Raw genomic sequence first — 19,996 nt, forward strand, 5'->3', positions numbered from 1 at the left:
AGCAGATAAGTTTAGACATGTCTATTCTCTTTTAAAAACATTTTTACCTTTAGTCCCCGTTCCCACCATTGCGACTTTTCATGCGATTTGACATCCAAATCGCATGACAAGTGGCATCCCATGTTAGGAAAAGGAACTGTTCATATCGCCATGACTCATGTTGCAAAGATTATGAAAAACATTCCAGGACCGAAAGCAGGGGACCCAAAAAGATAAGGATCGGAGCTTTGCAAAACCATTGCACAAAGCAGGTGAGTATACCATGTTTGTTTTTTAAATTACAACCAATAAGGCTCGTAAACACTATATAAAAATAAAACAAAATCGGGGGAGAATTTTCCTCCGAGGCACTTTCGTGCATTTTTCGTATAGTGTATGCACAATTTGATAGCCGATTCCGACTTTTCGTAAGAAAATTCCAAAAAGGGACAAACTCCCCAATTTTTCTCGCATGTGAACAGAAAGAACAATTTTTTTAATTTAATGTGTACTATTTTCGTTTTACAGACAAGAAAAATCAGAAACGAAAGACTGTGCATGATCAGAAACAAAAGAGAAAAAAAAGCCTTTGTTGTACGAGATTTTTCGGATGAATTTTTATTCACTGGTTCCCAAGTGCTGTGAAACAACGAGAAAAGTCGAACGGTCGTTAGCCTTATTTTCTTATAGTGTGTACCCCACATTAGAATCTCTATAATTGTATGTTCACCACTACTTTAAAGCGGAACTATACTTACCTTCACTCCAGCACTGTGCAGTTAATTCCACGCCAGCCGCTGTCATCTTCACCCAGCTTTCAGGTACGGATCTCTAGCTATTTGAATTGGCCAAGCTGAGGTGACATCACTCCACATGCGCAAGAGTTTAGTGAGCTTGGCATTACCAAAATTATGCACTGATCTGCGCATGCACAGCAGGCAGGTAAAAAAACTTTAATGCAGAAGAGTCCTGGCAGGTCTCTTCTGCAATAAAAATCCAGCCTGTTACCCAACTTTATTTTTTTCACTTAAAAATTCCAGTGCAACATTTATCCAGCAAACTAATTTCTGTGACTGGTATTTAGTCACAGTACAGTAGGTCAAAGCAGGGCTACTATGCAGAATAAAAATATAAGGCCCCATGCACACAGGATGTTTTTTCAGCTGCTGTTAGCAGCGTCAAAGTTTTTTTATTTTTGCAGCTGCATAACGCCCGTCCATGGTATTCCATGGTCTCATGCACACAGAGCTTTTAGGAGCTCCAAGTGGCATAGGCGTTTAATAGCTGCAAAAAAAAACCCTGGACCAGTGCGTTCTGTAGCTGCAGAGTCAAGCTGTAAAAACGTCCGACGCTGCTAAAGGCTGAATAACGCTGCTTAATGTACATTAAGCCACGTTATAAGTTTTTTTTTTTCTTCCATTCAAAATCAATGGTTCCCTATGGATGCCTATTGATTTGAATGGAAGGTGCACCGCAAGTCGGATCAGGATGATCCGACTTGTGGTGTGACTTGCGCTGTGAGAATCTCGAGAGGGAACTCCACATCAAAATGGGAATAAAAACTGCGTGGGGGTCCCCCCCAGGTTCCAAAGTTTTATTAAAAAAATTTTCATCCGGTCTTCTCCGCTCTGGTCTTCTCCCCCTCCACTCTTCTGGTCTTCTGCTCTTTTGCTTTCCTTTCTGTGACATGAGGGGACGGGGTCTCCTGATGTCACCGGGCGGCCACGCCCACAATGGCTATATAACAAGCTGCAGAGACCGGCATGATCACCGGAGACATTGTCTGAGGAGAACCGGAGGAAGAAGAAGAGCCGAGGGCAAAAGAGCAGAAGAGCGGACAGCAAAAGAGCAGAAGACCAGAAGAGCGGAGGGGGAGAATACCAGAGCGGAGACTACCGGATGAAGACCACTCGCTCGTCCCCTTCCCCTTCCTGCCCTACCAGGCTGCATGCTCGAATAAGGGTTTGGTATGGATTTGGGGGGGGGGGGGGGGGGGCAAGCCGTTTTTTCAGTGTGGGGCTACCCTCAAATTCCATACCAGACCCGAAGGGCATGGTTTGGAACCTGGGGGTGACCCCCACGCAGTTTTTATTCCCATTTTGACGTGGAGTTCCCCCTCAAGATTCTCACAGCGCAATGTGCATGTGCGCCTTCCATTCAAATCAATAGGCACCCATAGGAAACCATTGATTTTGAATGAAGGCAGAAAAAACGCTGCTAAAAGCGACGTGGCCAAATGTGCAATATCGCCAATGGAAAAAGCTACTGAAAGCACGTTTTTACAGCTGCTTTTTCCCGGCGTCAGAACTAGCTTTACAGCACGTTTTTCAAACGCCCCGTGTGCATGAGGGCTAAAAATTCACTTCTTTTGCATCAAAATATATCAAATGCACACTGCCTGACTGTCAAAATAGCCATAACCCTCCCACCACATTAAGTGATAATGTTAAAGCAAGAGCTCCACAAAAAAGGGAAAAAATTGATTTTTGTAAAATCTTACCGTAAAATCCTTTTCTCTTAAGCTCATTGACAGACGTAGTCCTCCTTGATTAATATCAACTCTGGTTTTACTGCCCTCTACAGGAGTAGGACTAGACAGGAAAGAAAACGTTCTGGCCACACCCTAGGGGCAGTCCCAGAGGGTATATCCTCTCACTTCCTGCTACAGCAAATCAGTTATGTCACAAAGCAGTGTTTAGAGAGTTTAACCCAACCCAACTCAAAAACAGAGGGGCGGGTACTACGTCTGTCAATGAGCTTAAGAGAAAAGGATTTTACGGTAAGATTTTACAAAAATCCATTTTTCTCTGTCGCTCATTGACAGACGTAGTCCTCCTTGATTAATATCAACTCGGGACGTCCCAAAGCAGTGCCACAAATGAGGGGTGGGAAAATGGAAATCAAAATCCAATCTAGAAGGCCCAACCGGTGCCAACTAGAAGTTTTAAAGGCTCATCAATCACACGATGAGACTCAACTGAAATTCCAACGGAAAAAAACATTTCGAGGTAGACCACCGGTCTCCTCAAATTGCGGCCTGCAAAACCTTGCGTCCAAATGAGGCATCCGCCGATGCCATCACATCAACTTTATAAAATTTTGTAAAGGTATGAACCGACGACCAGGTAGCCGCCTTGCACACCTGGACCACTGACGCCTGATGGCGGTAGGCCCAGGAAGTACTGAGCGCTCGAGTGGAGTGCGCCTTAACAGGGAACGGAGGATTCCGACCCTTAATAGAATAAGCCTGTACCACAGTCTGTCTAATCCATTTGGAGATAGTCGCGGCAGATGCAGGCAACCCCTTTCTGGGGCCATCTGTGATCACAAAAAGTGAATCCGTCTTACGGAACGATTCCGTAGTCTTCAGGTATACCCTGATTGCCCGAACCACATCTAAGGAATGCAACGCATGTTCCCGATGATGCTTGGGCTGAGGACACAAGGAAGGTAGTACAATATCTTCATTCAGATGAAAATCTGAAACCACCTTAGGAAGAAAGATTGGCTTTGGATGAAGAACTACCTTATCCCTATGAACCACTAGATATGGGGAATGGCATAATAATGCAGCCAGTTCTGACACCCTGCGTGCAGAAGTGATAGCCACCAAGAAGGCCACCTTCTGGGATAATGTAAGCAAGGGAATCTCCCTGATATTTTCAAAGGGAGGTTTCTGAAGAACCGACAAACACCAAATTAAAATCCCAGGACGGTAAGGGCGCGCGCACTGGCGGAGCCAAGTGCCGCACCCCCTGGACACCCAGGAATGAGTAGCCCAAGGCTTCTGAAAGAAGATTGCTAATGCTGAAACCTGACCCTTGATAGTGCTCAAGGATAGTTTCTGCTCAACCCCCTTTTGCAGAAAGTCAAGATTCGGGTCAACGAATAGGTACGTGGGGGAAATTCCAAAGATTCACACCACGCGATATAAGTCTTCCATGTGCGATAATAGACTTTGCTGGAAGTCGCTTTCCTTGCTTTAATTAGAGTAGGAATAACTGAAGCTGACAACCCTCTGTCCTTCAGTACCTGGGTCTCAATAGCCAGGCCATTAAAACCAGCGACTGTAAAGCACGATGGAAGATCGGTCCTTGAGACCGCAGATCCTCCCTGAGAGGAAGTCTCCAAGGAGCGTCCGCGACTAGCCTGTCCAAGTCGGCGTACCCGGCTTGACGAGGCCAGCTCGGAATTTCCAGGATAACTGGTGTTCCCTCCACCTCTATCCTGCGGAGAAATCTCAGCAGCAATTTGAGAGGGGGGGGAAGACATATAGTAGCTGATACTGCCTTTACAAGCCGTTCAGCGCGTCTGCTGCGTCCGCTAGAGGATCGCGGGTGCGAGCCCTGTTGAGCCAACCTACAAACAGATCCATATCCGGGGTGCCCCAATGAAGGGACAGCTGGTGAAATACCTCTGGATGAAGAGACTATTCCTCTTGATCCAGAATCTGATGGCTGAAATAATCTGCCTGTCCACCCCCGTGATAAATATCGCGGAGAGAACTGGAACAACTGTTCCCCCAATAAGAATGTTGGCCACTTCTATGGCCGCCAGGGCACTCTTGGTGCCCCTTGGTGATCGACCTAAGTCATGACCGTGGCATAGTCCGATTGGATCCGAACCGGGCTGCCCTGGAGCTGCTCTGTCCAGTAAATCAGACAAAGTCTGATCGCTCTCAGTTCCAACACATTTATCGGTAACCTGGAATTTATCAGAAGAAATGATTTCCCCTGGCTGAGCATCGGAGACCGAAGCCACCAGACCAGAGCCTCCCTGGTCCTCTCACTCAATCGGATCCGATTGTCCAGGGAATCGGGATTCCGATTCCATATGAGAAGAATCTCCTCTTTGGAGAATTTGGGTATGAGACTGGGCAAACGGTACTGCCTCTAAGGAGGCGACCATCAATCCCAGCCAGTTGACGGACAGCAACATCCGAATCATTGACTGAATCTTCTGGAGTTTCTCCGCATGGAGAAACACTCTTGCCAAGGATGTATCCAAAATTAGGCCCAGATAGTTCAGTCTCCTGGTGGGAACCAGGGATGATCTTTGGGAAAAGCAACGAAAACGCTGATGTCCTGCGAAGATGGGGATATAAGGATAGGCATCCTAAATGTCTATGGACGCCAGGAAATCCCCCTGATGCAGGGAGGCCAGCACTGTATGGATGGACTCCATCTCTTCCAAGACCAGAATTGGACGCACCTAGCCCTTTTTCCAGGTCATTGTGAACAAGTTCGACTAGAACTCCTCCAAGGAATGGGAACTACCACTGCTTGTTGTATCAAGCTGTCCCCCGCAAAGCTTTTAAGCGACCCAGGGATGTCGACTATTGGAAGGGAAGAATCGCACCGGTGGAAGTGATCGAAACTCGATCTTGTATCCCGACCATATGACCTTGCGAACCCCTTTATCCGGGATTCTGGAAAGCCCTGGATCCGGAAACCGGTGAAGACGTCCCCCCACCCTAGAGATGGGTGGGGCCCATTCTGTCAATCCAACGGGATAACAGTGGCTTTATTTACTCTGGAAATCGGTGAGTCCACTATTGGTGGTACCGTCCATCTTTGTAATGAGGTATTCCTCAAAATGATAGCGCCTAGCCATGCGTTTGGAAATAGCAGGGCTCATTTACGGACGACCCTATTTGGGCAAGGGAAACCCTTCACCATTTTGGTAGGCTTGCTAGTACCAAAAAAGGAATACGAGTCTCAGCTACCTCTGCCGGTGTAACCTCAAGATTTAAGGTTTCCCGGACAGACAACTAGTGCTTCCACCACCCCAGAAAACAACAGGACAACAACCCCAGAAAAGGGACTGCAATGACCAGCTCAGAATCCGTATCTGAGGTATCAGATGACATAGGGGTAGGCGGGGGTCGCTTTTCTTGACCCCCGTCCCTGACAGGCTACCTCCACCCGGGATACCAAAGACTCCAAAACGCTGATAATGCATCATCACAAGTGGGGTACTGGAGGATCCTGCGGCCACCCTGAGGGGATCAGGTGGGGATACATGTGTGGCAGGGTTCATGTAACAAGACACTTGCCAGCAAACACAAAAAAATTAATTGCAAGAAAAAAAACCTTTTTTTTTGAGAGAGAGAGAGTGAGAGTGAGAGTGAGAGAGAGAGAGAGAGAGAGAGAGAGAGAGAGAGAGAGAGTGAGAGTGAGAGTGAGAGAGAGAGAGAGAGAGAGAGAGAGAGTGAGAGTGTGAGAGAGAGAGAGAGAGAGAGAGAGAGAGAGTGTGAGAGAGAGAGAGAGAGAGAGAGAGAGAGAGTGAGAGTGAGAGTGTGAGAGAGAGAGAGTGAGAGAGAGTGTGAGAGAGAGAGAGAGAGAGAGTGTGAGAGAGAGAGAGAGAGAGGGAGAGAGTGTGAGAGAGAGAGAGGGAGAGAGTGTGAGAGAGAGAGAGAGAGAGATGTGAGAGAGAGAGAGAGAGAGTGAGAGTGAGAGAGAGAGAGTGAGAGTGAGAGTGAGAGAGAGAGAGAGAGAGAGAGAGAGAGAGAGTGAGAGTGAGAGTGAGAGAGAGAGAGAGAGAGAGAGTGAGAGAGAGTGAGAGTGTGAGAGAGAGAGAGTGAGAGAGAGTGTGAGAGAGAGAGAGAGAGAGAGAGAGAGTGAGAGAGAGAGAGAGAGAGTGAGAGAGAGAGAGAGAGAGAGAGAGAGGGAGAGAGTGTGAGAGAGAGAGAGGGAGAGAGTGTGAGAGAGAGAGAGAGAGAGAGAGAGAGAGAGAGAGAGAGAGAGAGAGAGTGAGAGAGTGAGAGAGTGAGAGAGAGAGAGAGAGAGAGAGAGAGAGAGAGAGACCCCAAGGCTCACCTGATGCACAGAAGTTTCTTATCAACCTGCTTCTAGCACTGTCTGTTACAGACAGGAAGTCTTTGGCTTGCTTTCCCTGGGCCAAGGAGGCGGCTCCGCCCCTTTACACGCCTTCTGGCGCCTCCCAATTACTCCACGAGGTGTTTGGTCACCTCAAACATGGCCGCCCCCATGCTGGAGACACGAGGCTACGCCAATATGGCGGCCTCGTGCGATCTGCAGGAAAATGGCAGCGGCCTGTGTAGGATAGCGGCAGCTTGCAAGTTAGCAGCGGCCTGCGGGATCTGTGCATTCGGCCTGCGGAAGTGCCTCGGCCTGCGGGAGGTGTCCTCAGCCTGCGGGAGGCTGTGTGGCCTGTGGAAGTGACCGGCTTTCTGGAGGGATGGCGATCTGTGGCTGCAGTAACTCAGGCATAGGCATCGGCCTGTGTACACACTAGACAGGTAGGATACCTCTATACCTCAATAGTAATGCCTTTTAGTAGTCTGCCACTGACTTCAGTCACCCTTACAGTCATATAGTGACTTTAGATAGTCAGCTCCCAAACCAAGCCTCCTGGTTTCTATTCACAAAAATCACACTCAAATTGGGGGATCTGTGACCCGTTATAGGATAGAAGGGAGACCGAGAAACTGAGTGTCCGACCATCCCAGAGAGGGGCCCGCGTCCACCAACAAACCCGACAGGGGGAGAGGGGGAACATTCTACTCACCATACCGGAACCAGGCGGGCGCCAACTCCTGACAGAACCCCTCTCCACCGGGGTGGGGGGCTGTCGACCAATACGGACGCCGTGACTCTGTTGGTCATTGGCGTCCAGGCGAGACGTTTAACTCGCAGGGTCAGTGCCCGTCCAGTGGGACTATGTCGCGGCTGACCCAGCACGGAGCTATGGCCTGCACGCGCTCGTAGGCTGAACTGGGGTGACCACTGGATCTCAACATCCAGCCCGTCGCCCAGTTTCAGCGTACTTGCTTGAAGATCTCACAGGAACACTGGAGAAAAAAAGCTGTCTAAAAAAAGTATTTCTAAAAAAATCCTGCCAGGACCGAATCTAGGTCCTTACTCCTAACTAGACAGAAAAAAACTGATTTGCTGTAGCAGGAAGTGAGAGGATATACCCTCTGGGACTGCCCCTAGGGTGTGGCCAGAACGTTTTCTTTCCTGTCTAGTCCTACTCCTGTAGAGGGGAGTATAACCCGAGTTGATATTAATCAAGGAGGACTACGTCTGTCAATGAGCAACAGAGAAATTCCGTTTATTTGCCTCCTCCGCCCCGCTGCCTTTTGGGGGGAAGGGGGGGTACCTGGTTTTGACAGCTACCCACTTCCGGCACACTGCGCTGAACTTATCCAGAAGCTCAGCCCCCACCCCACCCTCCTTTCCCCCGCCACTGGGTCTTTCACAAAGTGCAGTGAGCTTCGCGCATCTGCAGTAGGGAACCGGCTGTAAAGCTGCTGGTTTCCCTTACCCGAGAGCCAATTAAAAATTGGCTCATGTGAAGACGCTGCTGGATTAGTGGACAGTTAAGTGTCCTAATATTAAAAGTCAACCATTACAGTATTTGTAGCTGCTGACTAAATTTTTTCAGAAGGAGCCTAGAGCTCCTCTTTAACCACTTGCTGACTGCCTATTGTACATTTACTGCGGGAAAGTGGCTCTATTACGCAAAATCCAGTACCTGTATGTCATTTCGTGCAATAGCCACTAGGTGGCGCAGGCATGCTGCTTAAGGCGCGGTTGCGCACTGATCAGACAGGGGGGAGCCAATCAGCGTCCACCCTATGTCCGCTGGCCACCTGCAATCGTTCCCGAGAGAGCCAGAATGGCGGTCTGCCATTGTAAACAAGGCAGATCGTCCTGACAGGGGAGAAGATAGAGATCTTGTGTTCCTGCTAAGCAGGAACACTGATCTTGGTCTTCATCCAGTCAGAGCAACCCCCCCCCCCCACAGTAAGCAAGCACCCACTAGGAACACATTTAACCCTTTGATAACCGCTTCACTGCAAGTGCATTTGTACAGTAACAGTGCATATTTTTACCACTGATCACGAATAGTGTCACTGGTCCCCAAAAAAGTGTCAAGTTTCAGTTAGGTGTCCGATTTGTCCACTGCAATTTTGTAGTCCCCCTGAAAATCGCTTATCGCCATTTAGTTAAAAAAAAAGCCATTAAAATATCCCGTGTAGTTTGTAGACGTGATAAACTTTTGCGCAAACCAATCAATATAGGCTTATTGGGATTTTTTTTTTTTACCAAAAATATGTAGCAGAATACATATTAGCCTAAATTGATGAAGTAGATTTTTTTTACTTTTTTATGGAGATGTTTTATAGCAGAAAGTAAAATATAGATTTTTTTTTTTCAAAATTGCTCTTGTTTATAGTGCAAAAAATAAAAACCGCAGAAGTGATCAAATACCACCAAATAAAAATGGATTTTTGTAAAATCTTACCGTAAAATCCTTTTCTCTTAGCTCATCGACAGACGTAGTCCTCGGTGATACACCACCTTCGGGTTATGTTACCTCCGCAGGAGCAGGACTAGACAGGAAATTAAAAAGCTCTGGCCACACCCTAGGGGCAGTCCCAGAGGGTATATCCTCTCTCTCTCTGCCTCAGCAAATCAGTTATGTGAAAAAGCAGTGCTTAGAGAATTTAACCCAACCCAACCCCAAAACAGAGGGGCGGGGACTACGTCTGTCGATGAGCTAAGAGAAAAGGATTTTACGGTAAGATTTTACAAAAATCCATTTTTCTCTAGCGCTCATCGACAGACGTAGTCCTCGGTGATACACCACCTTCGGGACGTCCCAGAGCAGTATCACAACTGAGGGGTGGGAAAATGGAAATCAAATCCCAATCTAGAAGGCCCAACCGGTGCCAACTAGAAGTTTACAATGCTCATCCTTAATGATGAGACTCAACAAAAAAATTTTCAAACAGAAAAAAACCCTCGAGGTAGACCACCGGTCTCCTCAAATTGCGGCCTGCAAAACCTTGCGGCCAAATGAGGCATCCGCCGATGCCGTCACATCAATTTTATAGAATTTTGTAAAGGTATGTACCGACGACCAGGTGGCCGCCTTACATACCTGGACCACTGACGCCTGATGGCGAAAGGCCCAGGAAGTACTGAGCGCTCGAGTGGAGTGCGCCCTAACAGGGAACGGAGGACTCTGACCCTTAATAGAATAAGCCTGTACCACCGTTTGTCTAATCCATTTGGCAATGGTCGCGGCAGATGCAGGCAAACCCTTTCTGGGGCCATCCGTGATCACAAAAAGTGAATCCGTCTTACGGAATGATTCCGTAGCTTTCAGGTATACCCTGATTGCCCGAACCACATCTAAGGAATGCAACGCATGTTCCCGATGATGCTTGGACTGAGGACACAAGGAAGGTAGTACAATATCTTCATTCAGATGAAAATCTGAAACCACCTTGGGAAGAAAAGATGGTTTAGGATGAAGTACTACCTTATCCCTATGAATCACTAGGTATGGTGACTGGCATGATAATGCAGCCAGTTCTGACACCCTGCGAGCAGAAGTAATAGCCACCAAGAAGGCCACCTTCTGGGATAAAGTAAGCAAGGGAATCTCCCTGATGTTTTCAAAGGGAGGTTTCTGTAGAACCGACAAAACCAAATTAAGATCCCAGGGCGGTAAGGGCGCGCGGACTGGAGGAGCCAGGTGCCGCACCCCCTGGATGAAATTCCGCACCAAGGATTTGGTAGCTAAAGGCTTCTGAAAGAAGATTGCTAATGCTGAAACTTGACCCTTGATGGTGCTCAAGGCTAGCTTCTGCTCAACCCCTTGTTGCAAAAAGGCCAATATTCGAGTTACCGAATAGGTACGTGGAGGAAATCCTAAAGATTCGCACCACGCAATATAAGTCTTCCATGTGTGATAATAGACTTTGCTGGAAGTCGCTTTCCTTGCTTTAATAAGGGTAGGAATGACTGAAGTAGACAAACCTCTGTCCTTCAGTACTTGGGTCTCAATGGCCAGGCCATTAAAACCAGCGACTGTAAAGCACGAAGGTAAATTGGTCCTTGAGACCACAGACACTCCCTGAGACGAAGTTCCCACGGAACGTCTGCGACTAACATGTCCAAGTCGGCCAGGCCGGCTTGAGGAGGCCAGCCTAGAATTTCTAGGACCACTGGCGCTGATTGGATCTGAACCAGGCGTCCCTAGAGCTATCTGGCCCCGACCATCCGAGAAAGTCTGGTCGTTTTCTGTTCCCACACATTTATCAGATACCTGATAGTTATCAGGAAGGGTGATCTTTTCTGGTTGAACCTCAGGGACCGAAGTCACCCGACTAGAGGCTACTTGGCCTATCTGGTCAACCAGATCCGATTCCTGTGAGGTATCGGGACTAATCTTAGGAAAAGGTAAAGGAAAAGATCTTTTCAGGGAACGGTAACTACGGCTTCCTGTGGTATTTAAATGTTGGAAGGGAAGAATCGCACCGGTAGTAGTGGTTGATGCTCGATCTAATGTCCTGAATACCGGTGAAAACGTCCCCCCACCCTGAAACCGGGTGGGGGCGCACCTTCAGGCTGTGTACTCCTTTGCTTCGGGTTTGGCTGGGTTGGTCCCCTTCTTGAACCCTCCTGGAGGAGTCTTGCCTTTCCCGCTAGTACCAGCCGGGCGCCCTTTATGGGCGGTAAAGAAAGGTCCTCGCTTGTTGCGAGGTCCCTTAGCTTTAGCAGCCTGTGGCAAAAAAGTGCTCTTGCCCCCAGTGGCATCCTTAATGATTTCATCTAGGTTGGCTCCAAATAGACGATTCCCCTGAAAGGGGAGATTGGTCAAGGTCTTTTTGGAACCTAGGTCAGCTGACCAGCATTTTAACCACAGCACACGTCTGAGGATCACTGCTAACTTAGATGCATGCCCTAATAGGGGAGTAGTGTCCAAGGCTGCGTCACAGATAAACCGTAGCCCTTGTATGATCTGTTCCATCAAATCAGATGTCTCCTGGGGAATATCTTTTCCCCCAAGATCTTGGCGTACCATTTTCGCCCATTCCGTAAGTGTCTGGGAAACTAGACCAATAACGATTACTGGTCTAAATGCTGACCCTATCAGAGAAAAGATAGTGCGGGACTCTGCTTCTATCTTTCGATCCACCGGATCCTTAAAGGACGAAGTGTCCTCCACTGGAATAACCGTGGCTTTATTCAGCCTGGAAATAGGCGGATCCACGACTGGTGGTACCGTCCATTTCTTAATGATGGATTCCTCAAACGGATAGCGTCTAGCAATACGCTTGGAAATAGTAAAGGTACGTTTAGAATGCTCCCATTCTCCTTTAATCTGATTACCAAAACATTTAGGTACAGGAAAAGCCTTCGCCGTCTTGATGGGCTTATTAGTCCCAAAAGGCCTCTCTGTTTCAGTTGCCTCTGCCGGTAAAGCCTCAAGTTTTAAGGTTTCTTGCACTGCCACAACTAGTGCGTCCACCAATGCTTCTTCCTGAATTATAGCAAGAGAAGAAGCGTCCTCCTCACTGTCTGAGGGGGCTTTACCTGGGATAACAGCCCTTGCAGAAGAACCTGCAACTGCCGTGACCATCTCTGAATCTGAGTCAGAGGTGTCAGATGGTATAGGGGTAGGCGGGGGTCGCTTCCTTGACCCCCGTCCCTGACAGGCCGCCTCCACCCGAGCCACCATAGACTCCAAAATTGCTGTAAATGACTCTATACTCTGTGCATCGGCGGGTCCCGAGGCCCCCTCGAGGGAAACAGGTGGGGGAATATGTGTGGCAGGGTCCATAATAACTCCAGTTACTTCCTGGATAATATAATTCAAAAGTAAAGAAAAAAATTTTTTTTTTTTTTTTCTGACCACCAGCGCCACAAAAAAGCCCCTTAGTGTTACCTGCTTAGGGATCCCTATCGATCGAGAGAGAGAGAGATAGACCCCCAGGCTCACCACTTGATGCTCAGAGTTAAACTGCAACAGCTTACAGCGCTGTCTTGACAAACAGGAAGTCTTTTGGCTGGCTGCCCAGGAAGAAAGGAGGCGGCTCCGCCCCTCTGCACGCCTTCCGGCGCCTCCCCCAAGCTCCACGAGGTGTAGGATCACCTCAAACATGGCCGCCCCCATGCTGGAGACACGAGGCTACGCCAAAATGGCGGCTCGCGCGTGGCCGTTCGGGAGGCCTGCTAATAGCTGGAGATCTGATTTGGAAGGCAGTCTACATGTCCGTGGCTTCTGACTGGTAGGTAGCTTATACTTAACCCATAAGATTCCCAGAATGCCACAGATTACATCTTTAAAACATGTATACAATAGATTGTTAGCTCCCAAGCCAAGCCTCCTGGCTTTTGCACACATAAATCACACTCAAAGTAGGAGGATTTGTGACATGTTATAGGATAGAAAGGACTCTTTCTTACCATACAGAGAGGGGCCCGCGTTCACCACAAAACCCGTCAGGGAAAAAAGGGGGAACATACTACTCACCATACCGGAACCAGGCGGGCACCAACTCCTGACAGTACCCCTCTCCACCGGGGCGGGAGGGCTGTCGACCGATACGGACGCCGTGACTCATGGTCTTTGGCGTTTCGGCGAGACGTTTAACTCGCGTGGACAGTCCTTTAATGGGACTTTGTCGCGGCCGACCCAGCGCGGAGCTATGGCCTGCACGCGCTCGTAGGCTGAACTGGGGTGACCACCGGATCTCAACATCCAGCCCGTCGCCCAGTTCAGCTTTCTTGCTTGAAGATCTCACAGGAACACTGGAGAAAAAAGCTGTCTAAAAAAAATCTTTTAAGAAAAAATTCTTGCCAGGACCTAAGATCCCAGCAAGGTGTCTAGGTCCTTACTCCTAACTAGACAGAAAATAACTGATTTGCTGAGGCAGAGAGAGAGAGGATATACCCTCTGGGACTACCCCTAGGGTGTGGCCAGAGCTTTTTAATTTCCTGTCTAGTCCTGCTCCTGCGGAGGTAACATAACCCGAAGGTGGTGTATCACCGAGGACTACGTCTGTCGATGAGCGCTAGAGAAAGCTCTATTTGTGGGAAAAAACGGACATCAAAATTTTTTCGGGTACAGGGTCGCACAACCGTACAATTGTCAGTTAAAGTAACGCAGTGCGGTATCTCAAAAAGGGCCTGGTCATTAAGGGGGGTAAAACTATCCGGGGCTGAAGCAGTTACATAACTATTGATACCACAAGGTCAGACCAGTCACACAGTTCTTCCTACTGCTTTCCAAATTGTGGATTCCAATCCTCTGAACTACTGTATGGCACCAAAACATTGTACAAATGTTGGCCCTCTGGAGGAATTAGGCACCCTCAGTCATCAGAAAAAGAATCCTCATTCCAGCCCACTGTCATCAAAATTATTTACTGACTGACATACTGCTCATCACCAACAGTTCATGAAGTCATAATAAAACCACGCCACACAGTATGTCCATTTTAAGTGGTCACACTTACAGGACAGAATAAGCAACCACTCCAGTTTAAGGGATTAAATTGATTTTATAGGTTTTTTTTTTACCTTAATGCATTCTCTGCACCCTACAGTGCAGAAAGCAGCTTCAATCCTCCTCTTCTGGGGTCCACCACTGGTGCTCCTGGCTCCTGCCAAGTGCCCCCATATCAAGTTGCCTGCTATGGGGGCACTTGTGTGTGCATGCTCCCAAGCCAGCTCTGAGTGTCCATTGACCCCCAAACTCTCCGATCCCCACTCTCTCCTCACTGGCTCTCATTAACAGCATCAGGAGCCAAATACTCCCACTGCTGTCTTACTGTCCAATGAGCAGAAAGAAAGTGGAGAGCGCCACTGCTCTTGTGCACATCGTTGGATCAATATTGGGCTCAGGTATCTATGTAGGGGGGAGCTACATGCAGGGGGTTTACTTTAATGCATTACAGCTTAAAAAACAAAAAAAAAACAAATGTACTTTTAGAACCACTTTAGCCCTAATTTTTTTCCAGCCCAGCCTTTAGCCTTACCTACAATGGACATCCATAATCAACCTATGTTGCCTGTCAGGGGAGCCTGGATCACTAGACCCGCTAAACTGAACTACAGATCTATTGGAAACTAACAGTTCAAATGTTTTTAGATGCATCGCCTTTTTCATTTTAAGAAGACCGGATTATTAAAAAAAGGTATACAACAGATAAATACCAAGTATACATAGTAGAATTACCAATGAGAAAACCATTAGGTTGAATTAAAACTGCATTCGGCATGTAGGGTTCTGCAAAACTGATTCTCTCTCGGCCCCCCACTCCCTCCCCCCTCTGTTTCTTGCTTTTTTTTTTTTATTACACAAAATCCTTTAAGTCACCCCCCCCCAAAGACATTTCAGTTTTATCTATGGGCTCAATAGTCAATGAAAAATGCAGACAAGGAAAGCAACTGATGTGTGACCGCCGAAGAATGCGCCCAGTGCAGAAATCAAACAAAGTTTACACTGTTTGAAAATGACTTGCTTCTGTCCAGTCTACCATTCACATAAGGGTACCATCATACATTTTGAACCTTTAGCCTTTTGACTAGAAGCCTGCTCTTTAATGCATATCAGCACAGGGGTAATACTGGATAGATACTGAATACAGCAGGTGTTTTGGAATGTCAGGGTGATTCAGACTATATCTAAAGCAGTAGTAGAAGCAGCCACACATCACTTTTTTAAACTAAAGGTGATCTAAAACAAAAAGGTTTTATATTGCACTATACCAGTCCTTAAATAGTGGTGGCTGTACTGTTTTTCTTTTTTCCTGCATCCGTTCGCAGGCTCATCCCCATCCACCGGGGCTCTGTCATGGCGAGGCCTGGGCTGCCCACAACCTGCTCACGCTCGTTGTCCAGGCTGGGAGACCAAAAGGATCTACATTATCCAGTGTGAAACCCCAGCCAGGCTGTCGCTTGTAGTTCACCAGGAGGATTCTCCCTGACACTAGCTAGCGATAGTAAGTAAAAAGAAAAAAAATTTTTTTTCAAAAGAAAATAAAAACTGAGACCGAAGTCCCAGCAGGGAAACCTAGGTTCTACTCCTTCACTAGGCAACAAGAAACTGATTTTAGAGTGTGTCTGGGGTAATATCGTGAGGGACAGCCCCTATAGCAGTGTCAGGTGAAAACTGAAAGCTTTTCACTGCCTAGTCTACTCCTGTAGATGGCACATTACCCATTAGTGAAGAAGCATTTAGACCTGAGTCTGTCAGAGGACGTAAGAGAAACACAGTTTGAAAGAGAATGTAAAATGTATGGGGTTGAAAAAAGTAAAAAACAAACCTTTACACTCACCAAGGTGGATGCAGCATTGAGGTGATGCCCCCACGTTGGCTCTGCACTAAGAACTGAGCAATCAAACACCAATGATTGCTCAGTCCCCCCCCCCCCCCTCCAATCTGTTTCTGTGCTCTGCTCCTCCAGCGCTTACTGAAATGCAGGGTTGTGCAGGAGAGGCTGGCTCAGTCTTCCAGAGGCTTACTGAGAGGCTGAACCAGATGCCAGTCAGTAATCTGGGTGGATCTCAATAATAAAGCAGGGACCAGCTGAGTGATGTCAGCCAACTGCAGACTTCAGCTCACTGTCGGCTGAAAAAAGTCACAGAGGTGCAGAACTACACTCCTGGATTCCATAGAAGTTGGGCTAAAGTAGTTCTGGCCCTACTTCTATAACCACTTCTCCTTTGGTGAAAGTCATATGATGTCCTGGAGTTCAAGTGAATAAATCTAATGATGCCTTCAGATACCTTCTTTTTCTGCCATCAATTCCTGTCATGTAAAAACAATCATAGCGGCTGTTCATAGCAGCTGTTCTCCCGCCACCCTCCGGTGCTTCTACAGAGTCGCCTTGTGCGATCCGCGAGCTGGAGAATGAATAGGCCAGCAGTGGCCGTTTACCATAGAGCTGACTGAGGACCAGATGATCGCCAATCATTTTTATGACCTTTGGAGACCAGGAGCGCGGACATTTCTTCGGCTGGGAAGCCGAGCTAGTTTTTTTTTTTTTCTTCTTTTTGATCTCAAATTTTCCAGTCTAGAGGTGAGATGTGGGGACTTATGGACAGCGGGAGGCCTGAGCGACAAGCCGGCACATAGAAAAAGTCAGAATCTGCTTTGATCAGGTCTCCAATGTAGTATCACGGAAGCGAGGTCATGACATTACTTCCGGTTACTGGAGCCTTAAAGGCGCCAGATTTTAAAATAAAAAAAAAAGACAGTATCCAAAACAGCCAACCTTGGCATTTTGAATGCTTTTATGTGCAGAGACCCCAGATCCCTCCAGACATGGGAGTAAGTCACAAGCAAGTCTCAAGTCTTGACCTTCAAGTCTCAAGCAAGTCCCAAGTTACTGTGGCGAAAAGCAAGCAAGTCAAGTTGAGTCCCTGCTAGAAGTCAAGCAAGTCAAGTCATTTACTTTGGTCAAGTCACAAATCAAGTCAAAATACTGATCTACCCCAATTCTCACCTTTAAATCAGTTAAAAGTCAGTGGTCAGGAAAGGTTTTGTTTTATTTTCAACATTAACAAAACTGCTTAGTGCTTTTTTATTGGTATATTAATGGAACACTTTGAATGCCCAAACAGCTCAAAATCCTTTGTCCGGTCATGTTTCAACGCCACAGTCACTAAAAACATGTTAAGTATTTCCATTGTTAAACAGCCAGTGTCCTAAAAATCAGAACACACTGAGGTGTTTTAAGTTACTGTGGTGTCAGAAACATAACAGGCACATTCATTTTGCTTTAACACATCTTGAGAAAATGCAAATATTTAATAACTTAAAAAAGTAAACTCATTTTGAGTCATATGTTTCAAGTCAAAGTCAAGTCTCAAGTCATGAATACCAAAGTCAGAGTCTTTTATTAATTTTAGTCAAGCAAGTCTCAAGTCCTCAAACTGGTGACTTAAACAGGTTGTAAACCCTTATTTTTTTTTGGAACCTGTAAGAGAAACACATAATGAGCTAGTATGCGTCGCATACTAGCTCATTATGAAATACTTACCTTAGAACGAGCCCCCACCGTGCCGCCCGCTTACCTGTATGACGGGCGACATGTCCAGTCGCCCGTCTTCCGGGATTGCGGCATCCGGCCATCTGATTGGCCGGAGCCGCGGTGACGTCACTCCCGCGCACGGGAGCTGACAGTCACGGCACGGGGCTCTGAAGAAACGGCACGAGCGGCCGTCCCTTCAGAGCGCATGCGCCAGTGACGTCACTGGCTGCATGTAAGGTAAATATCTCCTAAACGGTACAGGTTTAGGAGATATTTACAGTACCTATAGGTAAGCCTTATCATAGGCTTACCTATAGGTAAAAGTGTCAGAGGAGGGTTTACTTCCTCTTTAAGTCTGACTCAAGTCAAGTCATGTGACTCAAGTCCCCCACCTCTGCCTGTCACTGCCTATTACTGTCACAAGGGATGTTTACATTCCTTGTGACAGCAATAAAAGTGATCAAAAAGAAAAAAAAAAAATATTAAAAGAACGGTGTAAAAATAAAAGCTTTAAAAGTGCAGAATATTGGCACCTAATATAGGCTGTTGGCCTGAAGGGTGGCCGGAGGCTCGGTATCAGCCCTGAAAAAACGATATCTTTCGATCCCTAATATGAACTCATCATACATATGCAACTGAAGACACCACTAAAACTCCCAGTCTGCAATATTTTACATTTCCTGGTAGATTTGAAAGGCCGGAAATGTCATTTTGAATTCAACATTGTTTTGTCTGCTGCTAGACTGATCTTGGCTGCCATAACCAACTGAATATTTTTATATTATCTTCCCATGATCCTCAGCAAAGCATCACTCAGACCCAGAGGGGGAGTGTCAGCACTTTCAGCTAAGCCTCTATTGCTTTGCTAACTGCTATTGTTCCAACACTGTGAACATGCTTAGAAACCAATGAAATCACACAAATGCCCTCATCAGTATGCTGCTACTTGACAGCATTTACACAAAAGCATAGTCCTCAACCTGACTATGCAGAAAAGTAGTGAAATATTCACAAAACTGACAGATTACAATTCTTTTGGCAGGTAGGACAATTCACATAAAAGCATTTAGTCTGCCTAGAGAAAACTTTTAAAACTAAATTTATTCTGCTTCTATTTTCTGTTCTCTGGTTTCCCCCCTCAGCAATACACTAATTAACCTGCCTGTTTTCATTACATACCTTATTTTTGACCAGATGATGTCACCACTGGGTCTCTGATTTTCTGTGCAGTAGATCATGGCTGTAGGAGGGTCTGGCAGGGTGCTGTACATAGCTTCCATAAGAAATCTATGCACCCTGCCTCTCAGGAGCCCTCAGACCTGGCTGCTAGAAGTGTGCTGGCTCTTGTGAGGAGCACATTCCTGAGAAGACTCATTTGCATGGGGTTAGATGATGCTGGGCGTCCTTCAGCTAGGAAATGAGGCAGACTATGAAATTGGAGTAAGCTTCAATGCTTGAGGAGTCTGTATAGACCAGGGATCCTCAAACTACGGCCCTCCAGCTGTCTGGAACTACACATCCCATGAGGCATTGTAAAACTCTGACATTCACAGACATGACCAGGCATGATGGGAATTGTAGTTCCTGATCAACTGGAGGGCCATAGTTTGAAGACCCCTGGTATATAGACTGAAAATAAGGCTGGAACAGACAAAGTAAGGCTGGAGTTCAGCTTTACCCATTTACTAGTAAGCACATCCAGCAGTGACCCTTCAAAGCAGTCAAAACAAAAAAAAAAAAAATAGGTCAAAAGCACACTATGAACCTAACCTTAGTGCACCAAATCATTAGCATACACAGGTTACATGCAATCTGTAATCTTAGAGTTGTACCTGCAACAAACTGGCAAACTTTACGAAAAAAAAAAAAAAACAACGCATCAGTATGAGCATTTCTTTGCATCCTATACCAAAGCCTTGATTTAATTACAGTAGTATGCTTTTCCAATATTGATAGGCATGTACTGGAAATCATGTTCGGCAACTAGATCGTTTTACCCTTCTAAAAAAGCCCATGTAGTGGAAATGCCAAATCAATACAACTAAACAATTCAATCCTACTCATAAGGCTTTAAACATGATCTTAAATAACTCAAATCAATTCACTCAAAGCTCAATTCCAAGCAAACAACCAGGCTGGTGACCTGTCTTCTGCAGTTAAAATTGACCTTTTTTTGTTAAAACATGACATTATACAGCAGGGGTGCCCAACGGG

The 19,996-nt window shown here is 46.7% G+C and overlaps 1 protein-coding gene across 1 annotated transcript in view; it reads right to left on the reverse strand.

Moving 5' to 3' along the window:
* The window catches only part of NF1 (neurofibromin 1), a 585,707-nt gene that overhangs the window by 530,028 nt on the left and 35,683 nt on the right, over positions 1-19,996 (reverse strand). The window lies entirely within an intron of this gene.

This window comes from Pelophylax lessonae (genome assembly GCF_965119305.1).
Source record: "Pelophylax lessonae genome assembly, chromosome: 2".
Taxonomy (NCBI): Eukaryota; Metazoa; Chordata; class Amphibia; order Anura; family Ranidae; genus Pelophylax; species Pelophylax lessonae.